The sequence below is a fragment of the Sinohyriopsis cumingii genome, chromosome 17 (genome assembly GCF_028554795.1).
Source record: "Sinohyriopsis cumingii isolate HCF-2022 chromosome 17, ASM2855479v2, whole genome shotgun sequence".
NCBI classification, from domain to species: domain Eukaryota; kingdom Metazoa; phylum Mollusca; class Bivalvia; order Unionida; family Unionidae; genus Sinohyriopsis; species Sinohyriopsis cumingii.
Window position 1 is genome coordinate 3912501 of NC_142977.1, and position 23943 is coordinate 3936443.

General features: G+C 34.0%; 1 long non-coding RNA gene across 1 annotated transcript; it reads left to right on the forward strand.

Annotated features, from left to right (window-relative positions):
- The first annotated feature begins 13389 nt into the window (after window positions 1-13389).
- LOC149777661 (uncharacterized) lies at window positions 13390-18089 on the forward strand. Its single transcript, XR_016415302.1, has 3 exons — window positions 13390-13526; window positions 14711-14797; window positions 17917-18089. It is a non-coding gene; the product is annotated as an uncharacterized LOC149777661 (long non-coding RNA).
- The last annotated feature ends 5854 nt before the right edge of the window (window positions 18090-23943 follow it).

Genomic DNA, 23943 nt, shown 5'->3' on the forward strand with positions numbered 1-23943 from the left:
ATGTGTTGTATTTGGTTGTGTATTTGCATCTGTTTCCAGATGTTTTGTTGTTTTTGCAGTACCATTTCCTGTGACCAATGAGTCCACAAGCGTCACACGCCCTTGCCATGTGAAAGTTGTAGAACCAGGTCCGCACCGGTATACCATAGATTTTAAAGTATTTTCGGCGCATCCCTGATATCCACTGTAGCTATGATTTTACCATTATGAAGGCTTGGAATGGTCTTGAAGGAATCCCTCCGGACTTTTGTAACCTTTACACCAGTCCTCACTTGGAAGCCCTAGTGGAAAACATCCAGGGGGATCTCCCTCGGGAACTTTGAACAATAAATTTCATCGTTTTTCTCTCTATTAATTTAGTCTTGCCACCTGGCCACCTTATCTCCCAGAACAATGTTGCCTTTAGGCAACATAATTTCTTTTTTCGTGGGGTAGACTAGGATAAAACCCCACCCAATATTGTAGTAGGTATCTAAGTTTATTGAGTTTATCCCTCTTGCCGCCAATGTAGCCAAATGTGTGCGATCATTGGGCCTCTCTTGGGCCGGGATGTCAAAGAGACCCAAGGCTTGTGTTCACGGGTCTCTGTATGCCTTACAAATCCTGCCTTGTTCTATTTCTTCCCCCTCAATTCTGAAGTATTGTTTGAGGAAGTGTTCCCCATTAACATGTGGAGGTGAAAGTGTTGTTGTCATGATGAATTTATCGCGAAAAGGCGCGGTAGTTCTAAAAAGAACTGTTTTTGCAATGAAATTAAAACTACAGCAGTTTAACGAATTGGTGTTTGTATGGTAGTTATAAATTTTGTTCTGTTTCTAAAAGCAGGTAAAAGAGAAGTTTATCGACAGCTGACTCACAAGACGTTCCGTAATATGTAGATTTAATCTTACGGTGAGGCATTTATACACAGAGGATGTCATCATATCTTGTCTGTGCAATGGAAGTATTCGGTTTTTCCCATTGAAAACGCTTCGCACGTGCAGCATAGGATGAACCGAACCCATTATATCGAAATACTGTACAATACACATAAATCACCCACTGGTATCGTTGTACAGAAATAACGAAACCCGAGAACATGTATTTATTAAATATAAGGAGTAAAACAATTCTGTGACAGTATGTATGTATGTACGTATGCATGCATGTGTGTATGTATGTATGTATGTATGCATGCATTTTTGTATGTATGTACGTGTGTGTACTAATATGTATGTATGTATGCACGTATGTATGTATAGCTTTTAGAGCAATAGCAAAGTATTTGTAATGATGCATTGGCGAGTTCATTGCTATATGTTGATTTTATGTCGGTGTTATGTTTTAAACAGTTTGGTTAAAATCGGATAAAATAGCATTTTTTCTCTTTCAGTTTGAACGGCTCGGTGGAAAGTTTGTTATTTCGTCTAAAACAATTTCATGCTTAAGTCATTGTCTAAATATTATCTTTGATAATATCGTCGTTATCTGTTGATGTACCTCTTGTTTATTTTGACTTTGACACACATTTGGCATACATACATTCTTTATAATCCATTTTTCTTTATAATTAATTGGTTGATGGATGAGAAACCAGATGAAGGTAATCAGATATTTGCTTACATAATTATGTATGGTTGGCTTGGTTATTTGCGTCTATTTTTCTTTGGTGTTTCATGACGGGTGTTATTTTGAACATAGTTCAAAGTATTTGCAAAGTTCGTTTTTGTTTCAGGCTTCGCCATCCTTGTTTTAGGAATCTTGCCAGAACGTCTTCGGCTTAGAAATGTTACACCTGCAACGCTTCGGCCTACAAATGTTACATCTACAACACCAGCCCCAGGTCACCCTCATATCGTCTCTTCTTCCATATCTCTTTAACGATCGAACATGCGCAGATAATGCACACATATTCAGCATATATCAACTGCACACTTTTCTTTATTGTTATCGTTGAAGTCGTAATATGAAAGGCAATAGGTTCTTAAATCCAATACTAAACATAATTCACACAAAATGGGTCAATGTCTCCATATAATATATATGTTTGTTGCAAACATAAATATACACTATATATAGTGAAAAGAACTAATCGATGATACCATATACGGATGAGTGAGAATATAAAATGGCATTATATCTTGAGAAATAAAAGTACTATTACAGGGTAAGCAAATTTTAACTCGTCCCCTGGTGTAATTAGAATTCGAGTTTTCACACACATTGCCTTAACCGTATTCCCCAATCCCCATACCATCTCGACTAAGCAAACAACCTGAAACACAATCTACGGATCCAAGCAATAGATATAGGTATTATTGTTGAGCTGACAAACTATATATTTTGATCTAAGTTAATAACTGTTGCTACGCGAATGGTTATGATGCATCGATGCTAAATATAAAACTAAGCACATACTAAAGAATGATTTCAAACGTTCTGTCGCTGTGCGATCTGATTTAATTAACAGGAGCTTGCAATAAAAATCATTTCATTTAAAATTATAGACATTTACATTATGCTGGGCACAAATTAATTGATAATATCAGCTATGAGTTTGGAAATGTGGAGAGTATCATCTCTTAGATCTGTAGTTACAGCCTGCAACACATTTTACAGAGTTTATCTGATCCTTCATCTGATTCTTCTATGAACATTTTCCTCACAGATAACTCTAGTTTGGGGAAGAAAAAGCAGCAACACGCAAAACCCATTACAAATGTTCTTACTTTTCATAATTATTTTTCTAACTTATATTTGTATGTGTTTATGTTTCTATGTTGGGTCTCTTTGTGATCTGTTTTAATAACAAGCATTTTGATCCAGTTTTTAATATAGCATATTTGTTCAGAAAGGTAAACGCTGGGTTGTTACCTTGACACGTGTTTCTTGCATTCATTAATTTCCTAGCGTTAATTGTTACTTTCATATACACACTTTTTCACTCTCCTTAGGTTTGCGGATTTGGTATAAATATCCTTTATGGCACGTTTTAAGAGATCATTTAGTCTGATATGTAAAGAAACTACGTTGCTAATTCTGGTGTCTATTCTGTAATCTTTTTCTTGTGTTCCAGCAGTATTTTATATGTTTAAGCATATAGACAGTAATACATACATTAATGATTCATACATTCCAACAATAAATTAACTTAGACTTAAGATTATTCGTTGTATGAAAGGATTATTGGAAGTTTAATGGTTGGCTTTCTAATGAAATAAACAAAACTTGGCACATAAATTTAACATGAGTAGTTACTGACGCTCCAGAGCATCTTCGATTTTGTACACTGTGTTCTATCTTCCATAATAACCTTTCAATTGTACACACTATAGAGCTGCAATTGACAAAACAAATTCTGGGTTTAGCACGCGAATAAAGTCTACTAGAAAGACATGAAGTACTGAATTCTGGTATGGAAATAACATTGTGATGGCCCAGTCTTATCTTCAATATCTGTAATAGAGCGTATATTGAAGTAAAGTAAGTCCATTTGTCTAACAGATTTTGTGTAATGTAATTAATGACATGTTTTGTAAATATAAATGATTTTCAGGTAAAAAAGAGATCAATATTCTTACTTGGAACATAAATGGATAACTGAATGGCATGCAGATTTAGAAAGACAAATATGTTCTGCACAATAAATGACCATTCGTTAGGAAAGCTATTACATATTTGTTTCTCCTTATGGTTTAATATTCGATAATAATGATTCATTGATCTTATTGAACAGATTAGGAAAAAAAAGTAGTTCGCAGAATTGATCGATGTGTAAAAATTCTAGGTTAGTATCATGTGACCGTTTATACCCAATCAAAGCGTATAAAAGGTAGTAAACCCGGTCAATTCATTAAAATTGGAATTATTGAAAATACATTTTAAAATAAAATGGAAAACTTACATTAGATTAAAGATACTCCAGAGCTTAAGCATTTTAGAAAAGTTGACAAATATTGTTGGCGTGAGAGAAGGCAAATTAACAAGTCCACAAGTTCAGAAACGAACAATCAAGCAAATACTAAATTGGTTGATTACCTGTTATTTAATAACCTGTTTAATTTGTTCAAGAGAGAACACATCAATGCGTAAAAAGCGAAACGATTGGAAGTCAGAGAACATTGAAAACAGCAAACTCACGCACAATTTCCAAATTTGTGAAAACAATAGAAAACCATTTCCAGAAATGTGGCCCACAAACTAACGTTCATTGAGTTACCGTTGCAGATAATACATGTTCAGTGACAAACAGGGAACATTGACAGGCACAACAATCGAATAAATAAATGAAACATATTGACCTCACGTTCTTGTGTTCAAAGCGAAACAAAACCTATTCTAGTTATCACTCAAAAATAAAAGAGATAACATTTCCAGCTCGAACGCAGAAGCGATGAATCTACTTTGAATACGTTCTATAAATTAGTTTAAAAAAGAACGGCGTATGAGCAAAATGAAGAGATTCTTGTCTAAAGTGGGTATTTCATACATATATGTATGGGAAGCTAGTGATGCAAATAGAAGACAACTTATAAGAACATAATTATAATACTTTTAAAATGCAAAAGATTATGTAATTTTAACACAAATTCATTGATAACGGAGATTAAAATACAGAGGTCACAAGAAGATACAAAAGCTTCCTTATTTTTTGCATGATTGGTTGAGATAGGGTTGTATTTTTGCTATTTATCTATTTAACATTTTTCTTTAGGATGTCCATCAACTGATTACTTGTACTAACCGCGTGTGGGCGATTCTGTTATCGATACGAGTTCTCAAACTGCAAATCATGGTCTGCTGCACGCACAGTCTGCCGAGCGGAATGAGTTGACCTTTGGGCGCCATCCAAATGCTACTACCAGTTTTTAAAGGAACAAGCTCATCAAAATGAGGGTAAAATGATCATAGTTTGTATAATCTACAAGCAATGACGTAATGAAATAGCATAATACGAAGCGATCCGCAGATCAGTGGTATCAAAGCAACTTTCTGTATGCAATTGACTATCTATACAAAACGGGAAGTTGTCGGTAATCACAGTTGTGTCTCTTTCTGAATCATTATGAGCAAATATCGAACGAATTAATTGGATGTGAATCAAATCTGGCAAGTTTATAGAGATTATTTTAACGCAGGATTTAGTACATTTTGCTGCTCGTTTGTAACTGTCGGAGTATGTTATAGCATTTTCATAGTCAACGGATTTTATTAGATTGAGTCACGAGATTTAGGTTTGCTTTACTAGTGTTATTATAAAGAAATCAAATCACAAAAAAGGCGGACAAGGACTAGTATGCTATCACTAGAGCAATGGAGTTTTCTCCTCCTAGACAATTAGTATCTCAGGAATGTGGTGTAATAGTACAACCTGCAATTGTTACATGTAATTGACAAATGTGTGTAATAGTGTTTCAAAGGGCCAGACGTTACTCTTCTCCACCTTGTAACCTATTGAGGTTGTATCATTTATTAGCAACAGAATCAACAGGTACGCGAATTCTAAACCTCAATAAAGTAAGGAAAATGTATCTCAAACTTCTAACATTAATAGAGAAGAACAGACCAAAGTAAATAAGACCAAATTACATACAAACCTGCTAGAATTAGCAGATTATGCACAAAAAAGCGAACAAAAAATCGTACCGATGGTCAGCTATTGTTAAGATTAGCCGACTGAAAATTATAGAAAGTGCATCTCTGAAATATTTTGGGAATAAACCTCATCTACTTCATATGTACAGTAATTTTAGTCATACAATACGTTTTCGTGTATGCTTTGGTTAAACCGTTTACCTTGACCATATGGTACGTTGCGTATATTTATAATGTATCCAAAATTAAATTGATGAGAGATAGACCTCAACTCCGTTGAAGCCAAAACATTTAAGGAAAAACGTTGTTTACGACTAACCTCAAGCAGCTCGATATTTAAACGATATTGTGACGATCTGTATTTTCTCTTGGCTCATACTTTTCTCCCGTCAGTGATTTCGCAAAGTGAAGCCAAAAATAATTCCGTACAAACAAGAAATGTCAATTTCGTGGAAACGTTTCATTCTCGTAATTTCACTGGATTGATTGATTGATGTATTTTAACGGCGCACCAGCACTGCTATGCTATTTAGCTCTGTAAAAAATGTTATATGAATAATCATTTAAAAGATATATAAATTATCATATCGACCAGCGATATCAAAAGCAAATAATTGAAATTTAAACGATAAGATAGCATCGGTGATAAATAAAGCTTCCTGATCATCATGGGATGTAAATGGTATATGCTAATGAAGAGAGATGAAAATGTATTGAAAAAAGGGACGGTATATACATTACATAAAACTACTCTAGGTTAGGTGTGGTAAAGATGGTATAATTTAACTGGAAAACGTTTAGAAATTAGGTATAATATATATAGATATTGAAAAGACAGAACGTACAAGGAATATTTCTCGTTTTCAGGAAATTGCGAGCATTATTTCTGGTTAGGGGGTAGTTCAACTACTCCTTTGACCATCTACGTAACAGTGAGAGGAGATCCAATTTCAAATACGTTCTCGTTTTCGAATCCTGGTCAACCGTACAGTGCTGGCGGAGCACAGAGTTGTTTAGAAATGGGGTATATGTTTGACTTTCTGATGGATGAAATTTCCTGTGGCTATGAACAAGGTTTTATTTGTCAAATACTGATATAACTGAACTAATTGTGGGAAACATATCGATATAAGGTTGAAAGAAATGTGAAGAATAAAAACAATTCTATGTAGATTGGTTTTGTTGTAAATGGAATGATGAGTATTTATATGTATGTGTGAATCTTATGCGCTTATATCTATCTATCTATCTATCTATCTATATATATATATATATATATATATATATATATATATATATATATATATATATATATATATATATATAATTAACAGTACAGGACAAACATAAATTTGTTCAAATATGATGAAAGTTGTTAACTATCTGATGCACAACTTTTTCTGTAGCGATACGCAATAACTGCAGGAATTGTAGGAAACAGATCAATACCAGTTTATGAGAGAAATATTTACATAAAAGCATAATTTTACTTTGATGGCTTTTGTTGTAAATGTGTAAATCGCATGTGCATATAAAGAATTATATACATGTATGGATGTGAATATGTATTCATGGATGGATCGATGAAAGGATAAATGTATTAATGGACCGATGGACTTGAAATAAGAAATGGACGTAAAGATATGCATGTGTTAATGTATGTATGGACAGATGAACGGATTATAAACTGTTTGCCTTTAAAAGACTGTCAGTAATATCTGTAATATGAGCTTGTCGTTAATGACCTCCAATGACCTCCAGGTAAAAGAAATTACAGACAAAATGAACTTTTACTTAGTAGCCGCTGTCGTGATTAGAAATCATCATCTGAACTTTATAGCTTCATTTAGAGGTATTCCGACCACATCATGGCCTCGCGTTTTGAGTTGCGTGTGCAGATAACATGCAAACACAAGTAAACAACTTTAAATAGTTCATGCTTGTACTATTTGTTTCCATTGATACATAATAGAAATCATTTTATCTGTTTCCTGTATCAAGTATTCACTTTACTCAATGGAGGTGACTGCACTTTTGATGTAGGTCAAAAGCGTTTGTAGAAATGGCATAAATGAGAACTTTGATTTTTATGATATCAACAATCTGATAATATCCAACATATTAAAAACAAACTTTCTTCTGGTTTACCGTTAATAGTTACTGAAAATGTGGTCCAATAAGTAAATCCATCCGTGCAAACCTATGTAAAATTGTGTAAAACCCTCACTCTCCTGGTAATGGCGCAATGAAGATTTCCACTACATTCTTTTCATGGAACATTGTCTTTAGCATCACTTGAACATAAATGGCAAATGAGTTATAACAGTTTTGTTTTTTATCATTATTGTTACTGATCTAATTATATAAAGTAATACCCCACATTACTTTATCCTCACATAACAATGTATGATAGACAATCCGCGTATTGTAATCTGTTAAAGTTACCAAAAGGCGCCCAAGAAAGAAATTATTATCGTGTAAAAGGCTGTGGCCTTGATCAGTAAGCAACAAAACCGCTATTATAAAAGTTCATTTCTTAATCACTCAATTGCAAAATCATACGAGGCCTTTCCAAAGGTACTTATTCACGCCACGTTATCCAAAGGTTGCTTCTGCTAAGATGCCGCACATAGCGTATATGATCACACAAACCGTTTGTATTTCACGGCTTTTCAAACTTTTGTATTCGCATTAGTTCCTCTTCTTTGATTCTTTCCATTTATCTGTATGTTTTCAAATTTGCCCATATCTAGACTTGTGTGCATTCCATTTATCTGTAAGTTTTTCAGATTTGTCCATATCTAGATTTGTGTGTTTTCCATTTATCTGTATGTTTTTAAATTTGTCCATATCTAGACTTGTGTGCTTTCCATTTATCTGTATGTTTTCCAATTTGTCCATATCTAGATTTGTGTGCTTTCCATTCATCTGTATGTTTATAACTTTGTCCATATCTAGATTTGTGTGCATTCCATTTATCTGTATGTTTTTAAATTTGTCCATATCTAGATTTGTGTACTTTCAATTGATCTGTATGTTTTTCAATTTGTCCATATCTAGGTTTGTGTGCTTTCCATTTATCTGCATGTTTTTAAATTTGTCCATACCTAGATTTGTGTGCTTTCCATTTTTAAGTATGTTTTTAAATTTGTCCATATCTAGATTTGTGTGCTTTCTATTTATCTGTATGTTTTTAAATTTGTCCATATCTAGGTTTGTGTGCTTTCCATTTATCTGTATTTTTTAAATTTGTCCATATTTAGATTTGTGTGCTTTCCATTTCTCTGTATCTTTTTAAATTTATCCATATCTATATTTGTGTGCTTTCCATTTGTCTATATGTTTTTAAACTTGTCCATATCTAGATTTGTGTGCATTCCATTTATCTGTATGTTTTTAAATTTGTCCATATCTAGATTTGTGTGCTTTCCATTTATCTGTATGTTTTTAAATTTGTCCATATCTAGATTTGTGAAAACTTTGGATCATATTCATCTGAAAGAGTCCCGGCAGTTGAGACGGAAGTGAAAGTTGCATTAAATCATGGATTAAGTAGGTGTTTTAAATATATATTTCAAATACCAAGCAAATACAAATGTTGAAATATGTTATTCAATATATATATATATATATATATATATATATATATATATATATATATATATATATATATATATATATATATATATATATGTGTGTGTGTGTGTGTATGTGTGTGTGTGTTTTATGTGTGTGTGTCTGTCTGCGTGTTTATGTGTGCGTGAAAGTTGGCAGGTAAAGAATTTACGATGGATAGATATATATTGGCATTTACAACATTTTTATGGACACATCTACTTTATGTTAAATGGCTTCAAGGCATACACAAATATAGTAAATTTTTATTGCAGTACTGGATTTTTTCTCTCAAATCTTCCGCATGCGCATTGATTATAACATTTTTTATCACGCGATCAAAAAGGCGGGACTACAATGAAAAATATAACTGGTCAGTTTTGGTACTGGCCGTCCTGTGTTGGAATGTTCTAAATAAATAGGGCTTTGTTTCTTCTCTTCTTAGTTGTGACAGTGTCGGAGCAGGAAACGGTAAGTCTAATTATACTACTCTGTACTGATTATGTTTACCACAGTGACTTGCCAGGCTCTAACTTCAAATCAAACTCGATGACCACGAGAGTCACTGTTATACATTCATCTTAATCTTTCGTGAAGATTCTTTGGTATGGTTCTCCTTCAGAAAATCACTACAATTTGGCATAATTATGGAATAAAAAGATTACAAACTTGCTATGTGGTTTTTGTTTCATGTAAATACAAACAAAGCGTATTTCCTCCTCTCAAGTAGAATCACACGCGTTTGTTATGTTAGTTTTCTTGTCTATGGTAGTGTAAATAGATATAGCTTTATCTCATGAGCCCTACGTTGAATCGCATATTGTCACGCTACCTTTTTAAATCACTTCATAACTATATTACTTTCCATTCAACCATTAAAGTTACTAACATTTCGTTGGAATGTTTAAACTGATTGATGAGAATATGAAATTCCTAAATATTATAAACATATTCCTAAGGAGAATAAATGTGGTAACCATTACAATGACACTGCCAGTGTTCGACATGCAAAGAAAACAACTCCGACGATACAAAGATTCCTTGATAGTTTAAATGAGGGTCTTATAAGAAACAAATATACCTCACACTTCATTATCAGAAAGGCTCACGATTATGTGATTTTTTATAATACAGGAAGATGGTAATACGTGAAGATGGAATTGATTAAGAGGATATCAAAACTATACCATTGTTCAATAGATTCTACCCACCCCTTCAAGGGGTGTATATTTCTTAATGATGACATTGAATTATTAAAATGTGTTAGGTAGCTTGCGCCTATTTCCAGAGAGTTAAATGTAAAACATTTAGTGTAAGATGGTATAATTATTTTCCATGTATCTATTGCTGCAAAATGTTATGGGTTTTATGTTCCGCACATTATTTGCTTCAATTTATTACATGATTTTTCCTCATCTATTTTTTGCTTGCGCATGTGATCAGTTTTGTGTATAGAAAGAATGGTGCTGTATACACAGAGGCAGTTTCGACACGGAAACTTTCTTGCACGGTGCTTTCTGTGCAAGTACATTAAGGAAATATATTTTATACACACATAATGGCCCTACGCTGCTTGGGTATTAGTGCCGTCAACGTTTTCCATGCTTATCAGCAATAGCATATCAATCTGAGTATCAAGGTCGATAGTCACATTGGCAAAAGCTTTCGGTTGTATTCCAAGCAAACACATTATCACAGATATCAGGGTCGATTCAGCATGATGTCAATAAACTGTTCGCAAGATGCAGCGCGTATTACAGCAGCCACTCGCAACACGGGTTGTCATTGCATTTCACATTGTATTAATGCTAGTTGTGGAATACACTTTAGTGTTGGAAAGTATCTCAAGTCCATCCTGAAACTGCGTTTGGTAAATTTGTCCAAGGTTTTGACAATCTTCGGAAAAGCGTGTCGATTGTAATATTAGCAGCCTCAGTGTTATTAAGGTTCAGTATTGTCAAGGCATTACTACAAAACCATAGGTTTTAGATTGATAACATATCATTTTCCGGTGAATGATATTTTTCGGGTGGTCATGAGACATAATTAAGTAAACACTGAGAACAATGTTCTCCATCAGCCCCAAAATGATCTCAATGTCCTTTCCTAACAATCTTGTTTGTCACTACAGTCGTTGTTTTACTCGTTTAGGATAAACAGTAACACAAGAAAGAGTGAAAGCAAACGTTGAAAAATTTAACAAATAATTTATTTTCCTGGAAAAATACTGTAAAATTGAAAAAGTACGAACTTACGGTTATAAGAATAAAATCCCCAAAACACTCCAAAAAATTCCACGATTTAAATTTTAGAAGTCCTAATAATGAAACTTTCTAATGAATTCATGTTCGAGTCCCGACGAAGAATCCAAGATGGAAGGCGATGACGTATGATGTATCCGGTACAGTACTGATGTCTACAGTTCATTTGAGAAACAAGAAATAAAACTACGGTGTTTGAAATCCGAACAAAGGTTTTAAGAAAATACTTTGGTCAAGAATTCTGTATGAGCACTCTAAATATTTCCAGAAATCGAATTAATCTTTTAGAAACCATAGAATTCGAATGAACATTATAACTCCATCTGACACAACAAACACGTCGCAGTGTAAAAGCCCAACTCCGATTATTTCTCTAAAATAATGGTTATACAGTAATTTTGAGGCGCATAATGGATGCCCATATTAGGGCTACATGATCATATTTACATCAGGTACTCTCAAAACATGGCCCTGACGAAAACCAATCATTTTATTCGAAGAATTAAAGTTGTTTACTTGACTAAAAACTATTTACAAGTGGAGGTCACGTAACCTACACAGCCTCGATCTCAAGCTAGTTATTCTCATAAACAAATTAAGAAAAACTTGTTGAAATTAAAAAACAGAAAGATTTTAAAACTTACAGACAAATAAATCAGATATAGTATTAAATCAAATATACATAACAAATGGGCAATGAGATAAAGGGTACATAGATTTTGCTTTTCTGTTGGCGGCATATATCCGCATTAGCAACCACATTTATAATTTAGGCCTTACTTTTTCGTGGAGGAATCTGATTATATAACAGTGATTCTTTTTCACGAAGCTGTCTCGTGCTCCGACTTGGCTTCTACGGCAGAAATATTAAATGAGCGAGTAAATCCTTTTTTTTCGTGCGGATTCCAGAAGTTGATTCAGTTTTCTACCTATGGTTCATCTGCAGGATGGTACCTCACAAATCAGCCATGGCTGCACTATACGTCCTATTAGTGACAAGAATATGTCTTTCTCGTACCACTTGGAGTCCGTATCCTACGTTCTCTTAATCTGTTTTACAGTCGACATACCAGTTTATAATAGAAATAGGCCGATTTTAATTGCTTTTCTACTGATAAATATTTTTACAATAAATACACTGTCTTTGCTGTTTTCACTGTCTTCGCAGGATGATACAATATTTTCACGACCTTTGCTGCGTAACTCAAAGTCTGCGACACATAGATCTTTCAGGACTTCATACAATAACATTAAATGATTTTCTCATAATCTTCGTCAAGTGTGTATTGTGTTTACTCCAACATGCTTAAAAAAATAATGCAATTATTTTTAGCCTTGCGAACACTCGATATGATGCTCTCAAGATTTACAGTGATTGAATCGTTTCTTTGACGCTATAAACGCACCATTAATCGTATAATGTTTTAATTCCCTAATTAGATCCAGACGCGAATTCATGCACAATACTGTAAGCATTATCTCGTGTGGCTTCTAATGGAAGTACACAAAAGTCCTCTAAAACTCAATGAAGGTTCTTGGCATATATCTTCCAGCGAGTTGTATCATAATGAGGGTGTGTGAGACCACGCTTAGCTGGCACGGATCTTCTGACACGGCCCTAAAAGGTGGGGTGGTGGTACTAACAAATAATATATTTGTGCACCATTATTATTTTCAGATAGAATAAACGTTTAATAGGTTGAATGCGGTTTATTTTAAGGTGGGTCAACAGCGTAAGAAAATATTCCACTAATCTGTATATTTGACGAAGGGGAAAATAACTGTTTGAAACTAAATTGCTTCCATGTCCTCTGAATCCATTTATGTATGTATGTATGTATGTATGTATGTATGTATGTATGTATGTATGTACAGAGAGAGAGAGAGAGAGAAGTCGATTTTAACAATTATGATTTATCGTGCAGGTACCAAACGGCATGAGATACCCGACCTTTTTGTTTGTAGTGCTTGGGTTGCTCAGCACTTATCCAATAACCAACTTCATTCACGGAAGATTGATAATCCCAGGACCACCAGGGCTACATACCGGATATGGATCTATTTTTGGAATTCTTGGTGTTTATTCTCTCGCTGAATACGTACATATTTGACATATGTTCTGTTTAACTGTCTGTCATCTTTCTGTTAATATGTCGGTCTGTGTGTATCTGCACTCTTACATACCTTTGTATGTATGTATGCATTCATGTATGCTTGTATGCGTGCATGTATGCAATTATGCGTGCATGTATATATGTATGCGTGCATGTATATATGTATGTATGTATTTATTGCTAATATAAACCCCTTTCTAAGCTACAAACCAGAATAGATAATATTTGCATTCCACTATGTAAAGCTTCATAGCAAACATATAAAACATAAACTTGTTAGTACACTAGTTATAACTTATACACAAGATATTAATAATGAGTACATGTCTACAGCTGAAGATGTCTAGTTGTTAAAGTAGACCGCTCACTGTCAAGACGTTCTGTAATGTGTATATTTAATCTTACGGTGAGGCATTTATACACAGACAAAGTCATCGACATTGTGCGCTGGAAACATTCAGCTTTTCCCATTGAAAGCACTTCGCACGTGCAGCATTACTATTTTGAAATATTGTACAATATACATAAACCAAACTCTGGTATTGTAGTACACACAAAACGAAACCCGATTATATGTATTACATAAATGAAAGGATTTATACAATTCCGTGACAGCATATATGTATGTATGTATGTATGTACGTACGTATGTATGTATAGCTTTTCGAGCAATAATAAAGTATTTTTAATGATGCATTGGCTAGTTCATTGCTATATGTTGATTTTATATCGGTGTTCTTAAGTTTAATAAAGTTTTGTTAAATTCTGATAAAATAACATGTTTTCTCTTTCAGTTTGATTTGTTTTGACCAACGGCTTGATGGAAATTATGCATTGGTTATTTCGTCTAAAACAAGATCATGCTAAAGTCATTGTCTAAAAATTATATTTGATAATCTCTTCGTTGTCTCTTGATAAACTTCTTGTTTCTTTTGATAGACACACAGTTGGCATGCATACGTTCTTCATAATTCATTTTTGTTATGATTAATTAGATGATGGATGAGAAACCAAATGAAGTTAATCAGATTCTGCTTACATAATAAATTTATTGTTGGCTAGGTTATTTTCTTATTTCTTTACTTTCATGACCTGTGTTATTTTTAACATATTGTTAAGTATTTGCAAAATTCGCTTTTATTTCAGGCTTCGCCATCCTTGTTTTAGGAATCTTGCCAGAACTTCTTCGGCTTAGAAATGTTACACATACAACGCCTACAACGCCAGCCCCAGGTGACCCCCATACCGTCTCTTATTCCATATCTCTTTAACGACCTTGCATTCGCAAACAATGCACACGTGTTCAGTACATATCAACCGCACACAAATTTCTTTATTGTTATGGTAGAAGTCGTATTAGGAAAGGTAATAGGTTTTTAAATCCAACACTAAACATAATTTTTGCTTACTTACATCAGTTAATAAGCATTATCAATAACGTTGGAATCAAGCAAAATCAGTCAATGTCTCCTTGTAATAGGCATATGTTGCAAACACAAATATGCACAAGATATAGTGGCAAGATCTATTCGCGAATCTAATATAAGAATGAGTGAGAATATAAAATGGTATTATATCTTGAGAAATAATGGTACTATTACAGGTTAAGCAAATTTTAACTCGTCCCCTGCTGTAATTAGAATTCGAGTTTTCACACACATCGCCTTAACCGTATGGCCCAATCCCTATACCATCTCGACTAGGCAAAGAAAACCTCAAACCCAACCTAAGGATCCAGTTACTTGGTATATGTACTCTTGTTGAGGTGACATACTTTATATATTTTGATGGAAGTTAATAACTGTGTTGCTACGCGATTGGTTATGATCTATCAATGCTAAATAAAAATATTTAGCACAAACTATAGAATGATTATTAAACGTTCAAACGCTGAACCTTCAGGGTTTCTGACGGTAGCTTGCTCTGAAAATCATTTCAAATTCCAGACATTTACAATATGCTTGGCAAACAATTGATAATATCAGCGATGAGTTCGCAAATGTGGAGAGTATTATATCTTAGATCTGTATTTAAAACATGCAACACATTTTACAGAGTTTATCTCATCCTTCATCTGATTGTTTTATGAAACGTTTCCTCAAGGATAATTCTAATTTGGGGGAGTAAAAGCAGCATCACGCAAAACGCATTACAAATTCTTACTGTTCATAATTATTTCTCTGACTCTATACCATGTTTAATATATTGCTTTTTCTCTTTGCAACGAAATATGCTTAAATTCAGCTAAACTATTTTGATGTACAATCCGGATTTCAGTCTTGCGTATTTGTTCAGAAAGGTAAACGCTACGTTTTTACGTTCACGTATGTTTCTTGCGTTCATTAATTTCGTAGTGTTAATTGTTACGTTCATATACACACTTTTTCACTCTCCTTAGGTTTGTGGATTTGGCGTAAATATCCTTTATGGCACTTTTTAAGAGATTATTTAGTCTGATATCTAAAGAAACTTCCTTACTAATTTTCGTGTCTATTGTGTAATCTTTTTCTTGTGTTCCAGCAGTGTTTTACATATTTAAGCATATAGACAGTAATGCATACAATAATAATTTATAATAATCCATGAATGCCTACCATAAATTAATTTAGATTTAAGATCATTCTTTCTATGCCAGCATTGTTGGAAGATTCTAGGTTGTATATTTAATGAAATAAACAAAACGTGGCAGATCACTTTACCATGCCTAGTCACAGAAGTTCCAGAGCATCTTCGATTTTGTACAAAATGTTGTATCTTCCAGAATAGTTTTTCAGTTTTGCGCACTATAGAGCTGCAATTGACAGAACAGCTTCTGTGTTTAGCACGCGAATAAAGTCTACTAGAAAGACATGAAGTACTGAATTCTGGTATGGAAATAATATTTTGACGGTTAAGTCTTATCTTTAATATCTGTAATAGAGCGTATATTGAAGTAAGTAAGTCCATTTGTCTAACAGATTTGTGTATTGTAATTAATGACATATGTTTTTCTTTAAACAAAAATGATCTTAAGATACAGTAGCAGACAATGTACCCTAGTCTTACCTGGAAACTCAGGTATATGCACAAATTGATAACTGAATGGCAAATAGATTTAGAAAGAAATATATTCTACCCAATAAATGACCATTCCTTACAAAAGCTATTACATATTTGTTTATCCTTATACTTTAACATTCAATAATATTGATTCATGGTTCACATTGAACATATCACGAAACCAAATATAGTTTTCATAATTAATCGATCTGTAAACAATTATAGATCAGTATCATGTGACCATTTATATCCGATCAAAACGTTGAAAACGCGGTCAATTCATTAAAATTGGAATTACTAAAAATTATTTTTAAAATAAAACGGAAAATGTGCATTGGATTAAACATTCCAGTGCTTAAGCATTTTAGACAAGAGATCAAAGGTTGTTGGCGTGCAAGAAAGCAAATCAAACAAGTTCGTAAGTTCAGAAACGATCAATCAGGTAAATAATAAATTGACTGATTATCTGCAGTTGTTATTTAATAACTTGTTTACTTTAATCACAGAGAGAACACATCAATGGGTAAAGTCAAAACGAGTGGATGTCAGAGAAAAATTGAAGCCATCAATTTCATGCGCAGGTTCCAAATTTGTGAAAAAAATGGATTGCCATTTCCAGAAATGTGGCACACAAAGTGACGTTCACTGAGTTACAGTGGCAGATAATAAATGTTAAATGAGACAAACAATCAAATTGTCCCTAACGAATTATTGCTTTCTGTGTTGCAATTGGTTACATTCAGATGTAAAATAGGATTAGCATCGCAAATGACTACTGAAAGAAGGAGTGAAATAAATTATTCCAGAGTCTTTTAATCAGTTTAATATTGATAGTTTGATTTTACATGGAACATTTACAGACACAATAATCAAATATATAAATGAAACATACTGACCTGACGTTCTTGCGTTTAAAGTAAAACAAAACCTACTCTAGTTATCAACCAATGATAAAAGAGGTAACATTTTCAGCTCGATCGCAGAATCGATGAATCTACCAACTTTTGATAACGTTCTACAAATTAATTTAAAAGAACGGCGTATGAGCAAAATTGACAAGTTCTTGTCTAAAGTGTCTGTATCATACGCATATGTGGGAGAAGCTAGTGATGCAAATAGAAGCCAGCTTATAATAACATAATTGTAATGCTTTAAAAATGCAAAAGATTATGTAATTTTAACACAAATTCATTGATAACGGAGATTAAAATTCAGAGGTTACAAGAAGATACAAAAGCTTCATACTTCTTTTGCATGATTGGTTGAGATAGAGTTGTATTTTTATTATCTACCTATGTAACATTTTTCTCCAGGATGTCCATCAACTTATTACTTGTACTCAACCGCGTGTGGACGATTCTGTTATCGATACGAGTCCTCAAACTGTAAATCCTGGTCTGCTGCACGCACAGTCTGCCGAACGGAAGGAGGTGACCTTTTGGAGCCCTCCGAGTGCTACTATCAGTTTTTCAAGGAACAAGCTCTTCAAAATGAGGGTAAAATGATCATCTACAAGCAAATACGTAATGAAATAGCATAATAAGAAGTCATCCGCAGATCAGTGGTATCAAATATATTCTTGTATGCAATTGACTATCTAGACAAATCAGGAAGTTGTCGGTAATCACTATTGTGTCTCTTCCTGAATGATTATGAGCAACTAACGAACGAATTAATTGAATGTGAATCGAATCTGGCAAGTTTATAATGATCCATTTAACGCTATAATTAGTGCATGTTGCTGCTCGTTTGTAACTGTCAGAGTATGTTATAGCATTTTCATTGTTAACAATTTACTATTGATTGTAATAGATTGAGTCACGAGATTTGCGTTTGCTTTACTCGCGTTGTTAAAAAGAAATCAAATCACAAAAGAAGACGGACAGGGACTAACATGCCATCACAAGAGCAATGGAGTTTTCTCCTCCTGGAAAATTTGTAACTCAGGACTGTGGTGTAATAGTACAATCTGCAATTGTAACCTGTAAGTGACATATACGTGTAATAGTGGTTCTAATGGCCATACGTTACTCTTCTCCACCTTATGACCTGTTAAGGTTGTGTCATTTATTAATAACAGAATCAACAGGTACGCGAATACTAAACCTCAGTAACGTAAGGAAAATGTATTTCAAACTTCTAACACTAAAAGAGAACATACCACGATAAGGTAGGCTAAATTGCATACAAACCAGCTAGAATTAGCAGATTATACAAAACAAGCGAACACAAAGGAGTACGGTTGATCATATATTTTTAAGATTAGCCAACTGAAAATTATAGAAAGTGCTTATCTGAAATATTTTGGTAGTAAAGCTCATCTACTTCACAAGTACAGTAATTCTAGTCGTACAATACGTTTTCTTGTATCCTTTGGTTAATCCGTTGACTTGGACCATATGGTACGTTGAGTGTATTTATTGCATATTCAAAATTAAATTGATGAGAGATGGACCTCAATTACGGTAAAGGGAATACATTTAAGGAAAAACGTTGTTTATGAGTAACCTCATGCAGCTAGATATTTAAACGACATTTTGAACATTTGTATTTTGTGTTGGCTTATACTTTTCTCTCGATAGTGACATCGCAATGTGATAGAAAAAGAACTCCGAAATGACATTTCCATTTAGTTGAAACGTTTCATTCTCGTAATTTAACTGGATAAAAGTTTGGTAATTAGGTATAATATATAAAGATATTGAAAAGACAGAACGTACATTACTTTTCCTCGTTTTCAGGAAGTTGCCCTCCATATTTCTGGATAGGGGGTAGTACAACTACTCCTGGGTCCAACTATGTAACAGTGACAGGAGCTCCAATATCAAACACGTTCTCCTTTTGGTACCCTGGTGAACCTGACAATTATGACGGAATAGAGAGTTGTTTAGAAATGACGAAAGAGCTTAGCTATCTGATGAACGACTACGTCTGTAGCGATGGACAAAGTTTTATTTGTCAAATACTGATATAACTGAAGGAATTGTGGGAAATATATAGATACATGTTTGAGAAACATGTGAAGAATAAAAACATAATTCTACTTTGATCGTTTTCCTTGTAAACTAAATATGAGTATTCATATTTCTGCTGAACGGCTTTTTCTCTAGCGATACCCAATAACTGCAGGAATTGTGAGAAACAGATCGAAAAAAGTTTATGAGAGAAATATGGAGAATAAAAAGCATAATTTTGCTTTCATGGCTTTTGTTGTAAATGTGTGAATCTCATGTGCTTATACAGAAATGTACAAATGAATGGATGAGAATATGTATTCATGGATGGATCGATGGATCGATGAATGGACAAAGAAATTATAGGAAAAAGAACTTCTACTTATTAGCCTCTGGCGTGATTAGAAATCATCATCTGACCTTTATAGCTTCATTCAAATGTATTCTGACCACATCGTGACCTCGCGTTTTGAGTTGTGTGTGCAGATGTCATGCAAATACAAGTAAACCAATTTGAATAGTTGGTGCATGTACTATTTGTTTGTATTGATAAATAATAGAAATCATCTTAATTGTTTTCTGTATCAAGTACTCACTTTACTCAATGGAGGTGACTGCATTTTTCATGTAGGTTAAAATGATATGTAGAAATGTTAAAACTGATAACTTTGATTTGTATATGAACAATCTGATAATATCATACATATTAAAATCTAAATTTATTTTGGTTCACCGTTAACAGTCGTTAAAAGTATCATCCAATAAGTAAACTAATCCGTGAAAAATGTAAAATTTTGCAAAACCCGCACATACCTGGTAATGGCGCAAACAGATTTCCACTATATTCTTTTCATGGAACATTTTCTCTAGCATCACTTGAACAGAAATTGCAAATAAGTTATAACAGTGTTTTTTTTTGGGGGGGGGTGGGTGGAGGTGGGGGATTATTGTTACTGATCTACTTATATAATGTAATACCCGACATAACTTTGTCCTCACAGAACAATGTATGAAAGACATCCCGCGTATTGTAATCTGTGAAAGTTACCAAAAGGTGCCCAAGAAAGAAAATTGTATTATGGTGTAAAAGGCTGTGACTATCATCAGTAACCAATAAAACTGCTATTTTACAAGTTATATTGTTAATCACTCGATTTTTAAAACCATACGCGTGACGAGAGTGGTTTGTCGCAGTCCTTATTCATTTCACAGTATCCGAAGGCTGCTGCTGCTCAAATTCCGCAGAGAGCTTATATGACCACACAAACCGTTTCTATTTCACGGCTTTTTAAACTTTTTCATTCGCATTAGTTGCGCATGTTTGATTGTATTATAGAGTCGGTAACCATGAACATGTTTGTTTTATCTTCGATTAATAGCATGGTCACATGTAGTATAACTAATCTATATGCCGTCTATGATTAGGTACAATACCCACACTTACTTGAAACCTAATACGTTTACTGATGCAGTTGTCACACCATTATATAAACTCTGAGGAATATTTAAGTTTCAGGTGATTGTACGTTTTCGGTATCTATCACGATAGTGGTGGTGATTACAGCAGTGACTTATCAATGAAACGACCTTTCTCGTCTTCGACTAGAGACTGTTTTCGGAACAAGTATATCCTTAAATAACGGTCGAAAATTTACTCACTTTGGCTGAATCAATGTGGATTCAAGATAATGAACTTACACTAATGTAATGATTCCAAGATCTAGTAGAGTTGTATTGGTACGTTAGGGTGGTTCAAAGATTATATTTATTTATGACCCATTTTGTGAATTATATTAGAACATTATGAGGGTCTGGTAAGACCTCTTGAAGCAGAGATTTACTGACACGTGGAAAATAATTAATATCAGTGTTGGCATTACTGGTCGCTCGATTCACAACCCAATCCGCAAATTCTGCACCCTTACAACAGCGATCAGCATTTATTGCTTATATCTAATGAAATGTTTGATTTTAAACATAAAATCAAAAGATGTTGGGTCCATTAGCCTTAGGTTTATTTCCGGCAACTAGTGGTAATGGAACAGCATATTTAAAAGTGTCTTGGCGTTGCACTTAATGTTTACAACAGTGACGTCATCATATATTTCGTTTCATCTTTCGAAAGAAATAGACCCACTTACAGATGTAGCCGCTTATCATCAGATTAATTCATACATATATGAAAAATGGCAGGTTTCTCAGTTGGAGGGAGAAATTACCAGGCTCATAAAATGATTCAACGTCGGCATTATCTGGTTTTAAGGGAATCATAAATTGTTTAGGAGAAGCATCTGTATATATTTAGAATTATTTAGTCGATTTGGCATATACGACTTTTTGTACGTAAGTACGGCATTGGAACTTCAAAGTTGGAAATCCATAGCAAGGTTGCCAAACTTCAGCTCAAATTCGCTCTCCAACGTTATCAATCACCACAGCCGATCACCAAAGGTCACTTGAGTCTTATTTTAATCTGATGCACGCTTTTTCCGTCTCCGATCCACTTTAAAAGCGGATCTGCTCATTTTGTCTCTCTCGAATAAATTAGTCTGCAATCTGGCTTTTATTTGATCATTCCCTAACGGAATTTGTCAAACGTATCGCATCGGTACTTTTGGATCACTCCAAAATAAGAAAAGAATGTAATTACTAGCGACATCGGTGACTGGATTTAAGTGGTGGCACCTCCTAATAGTAAACTGCAAACTGATTTTTTCCAAGAAGGGTATATGTTAAATACGATATTTTAAGAAGTAATTACTCTCCTTCCAAACTTTAGTTAGATTAGAACAGTGGTGACATTTATACATAAAGGCGGCATTTGGGGTTTTAAATGTCAATACCTAACTACCATGATTGTTCTCCTCGAGCGTCTACTTGGTGTGAGTCTGCGGTCTGTGCCAGAAACGAAGTTATAAATATTCCACCAGACCCCATAAATGATGTCAAACGTGCGTCCGTGACCACTGATTGAAGTATTGATGACATCCAAAGAGTAGTTTTAAATAAAGCAATTTTTATATTTATGATCTTCATTACCTTAAAAATATAATTTTATTTGTTTGTTTTGTTAGATATGGCAATAGGGTCCTTAGGCGGACTGTCGTCTTAATGCTGGGGTTAGACACAATATGCGTGTGAAGATTATGTCGGCATAAGGATGTGGATAAACATAAGTAATACGATTGTAAAATGCGTATATGTAAAATTCAGATCATCCTCAAATATAATTTAAGTTTCATGTTGTGTTTGGTATGGCAATAGGGACATTAGAAACGCTGTCGCCTTAATGCTCGACTAGACAGAATATGTGTGTGAAGAGTCTGTCGCCATAAAGATGTTTTGACTTTTGACTTTTAACTATCACAGTTGTGTCCAGGCAATAAGGCGATGCATTATTATGGCGACAAATGTGTGTTTAAAATACAATTTGTTGTTTTAAACATGAATATTGCAGCTTGATAATTGGAATTATAATTTATTTTGATGAATTCATGTACAAATATGTGTTATTGTCTCATAACACAGCATGAATGTCATTATGTTACCAAGATGCTGATACATACATACATACATACATACATACATACATACATACATACATACATCCATCCATCCATCCATCCATCCATCCATACATACATACATACATACATACATACATACATATATTTATCTGCCTACTTGAAAGTTACTTCCGTGTGATTTTCCTGAATTGCCATCGGCCATGGAAACGTTGCTTGAAATATTTGCGCTTTATAGATATAGTACATTTAATGCAGATACGATATACATGTCAGTCAGCTATTTGCCTGGTACAGCTTTAAGCGTCATGGCCGTGCTTGGAATCTTGAAAACTTTTTGACAACCAAACAGTTGCTATCTCCATCTTGAGATTATAATGTGTGTGTGTGTGTGTGTGTGTGTGTGTGTGTTGTAGAATTTTCAAATATGATCAACGCATCATATAATGTTGCACAGCAGTAAACAAATAGGTCCACGTGAATAAAAGCATGTTCGACAAATTGCAAGAGGTCTTTATAAGAAAACTTTGGTCATGGGCTTAAAGGTTGTTTCCACTATTTTGCTTGGTGAAGTGTTAAAGGTTTAGAATAGTGAAGATTGTACTCGATTTTTCATTTCCTGCTTCTTGATTCACCTTTCAATTTTCATCTATTATTAGACTATGCTATGACTTTATCTTTTCACATTTGTGACATGTCATCGTGTCCAGCATATTGAGTGAAGTTTCAGCATCCAAACTTGGCTATTATTACTTTCAACATTTGAAAAAGATTGGTTTAGTTCCATCTTACAGTAATTTGAAATGTAGTATATCTTGATTCGCAAGTAACCGTAGACACTTCGCCGATCTCAAGTGTCAGA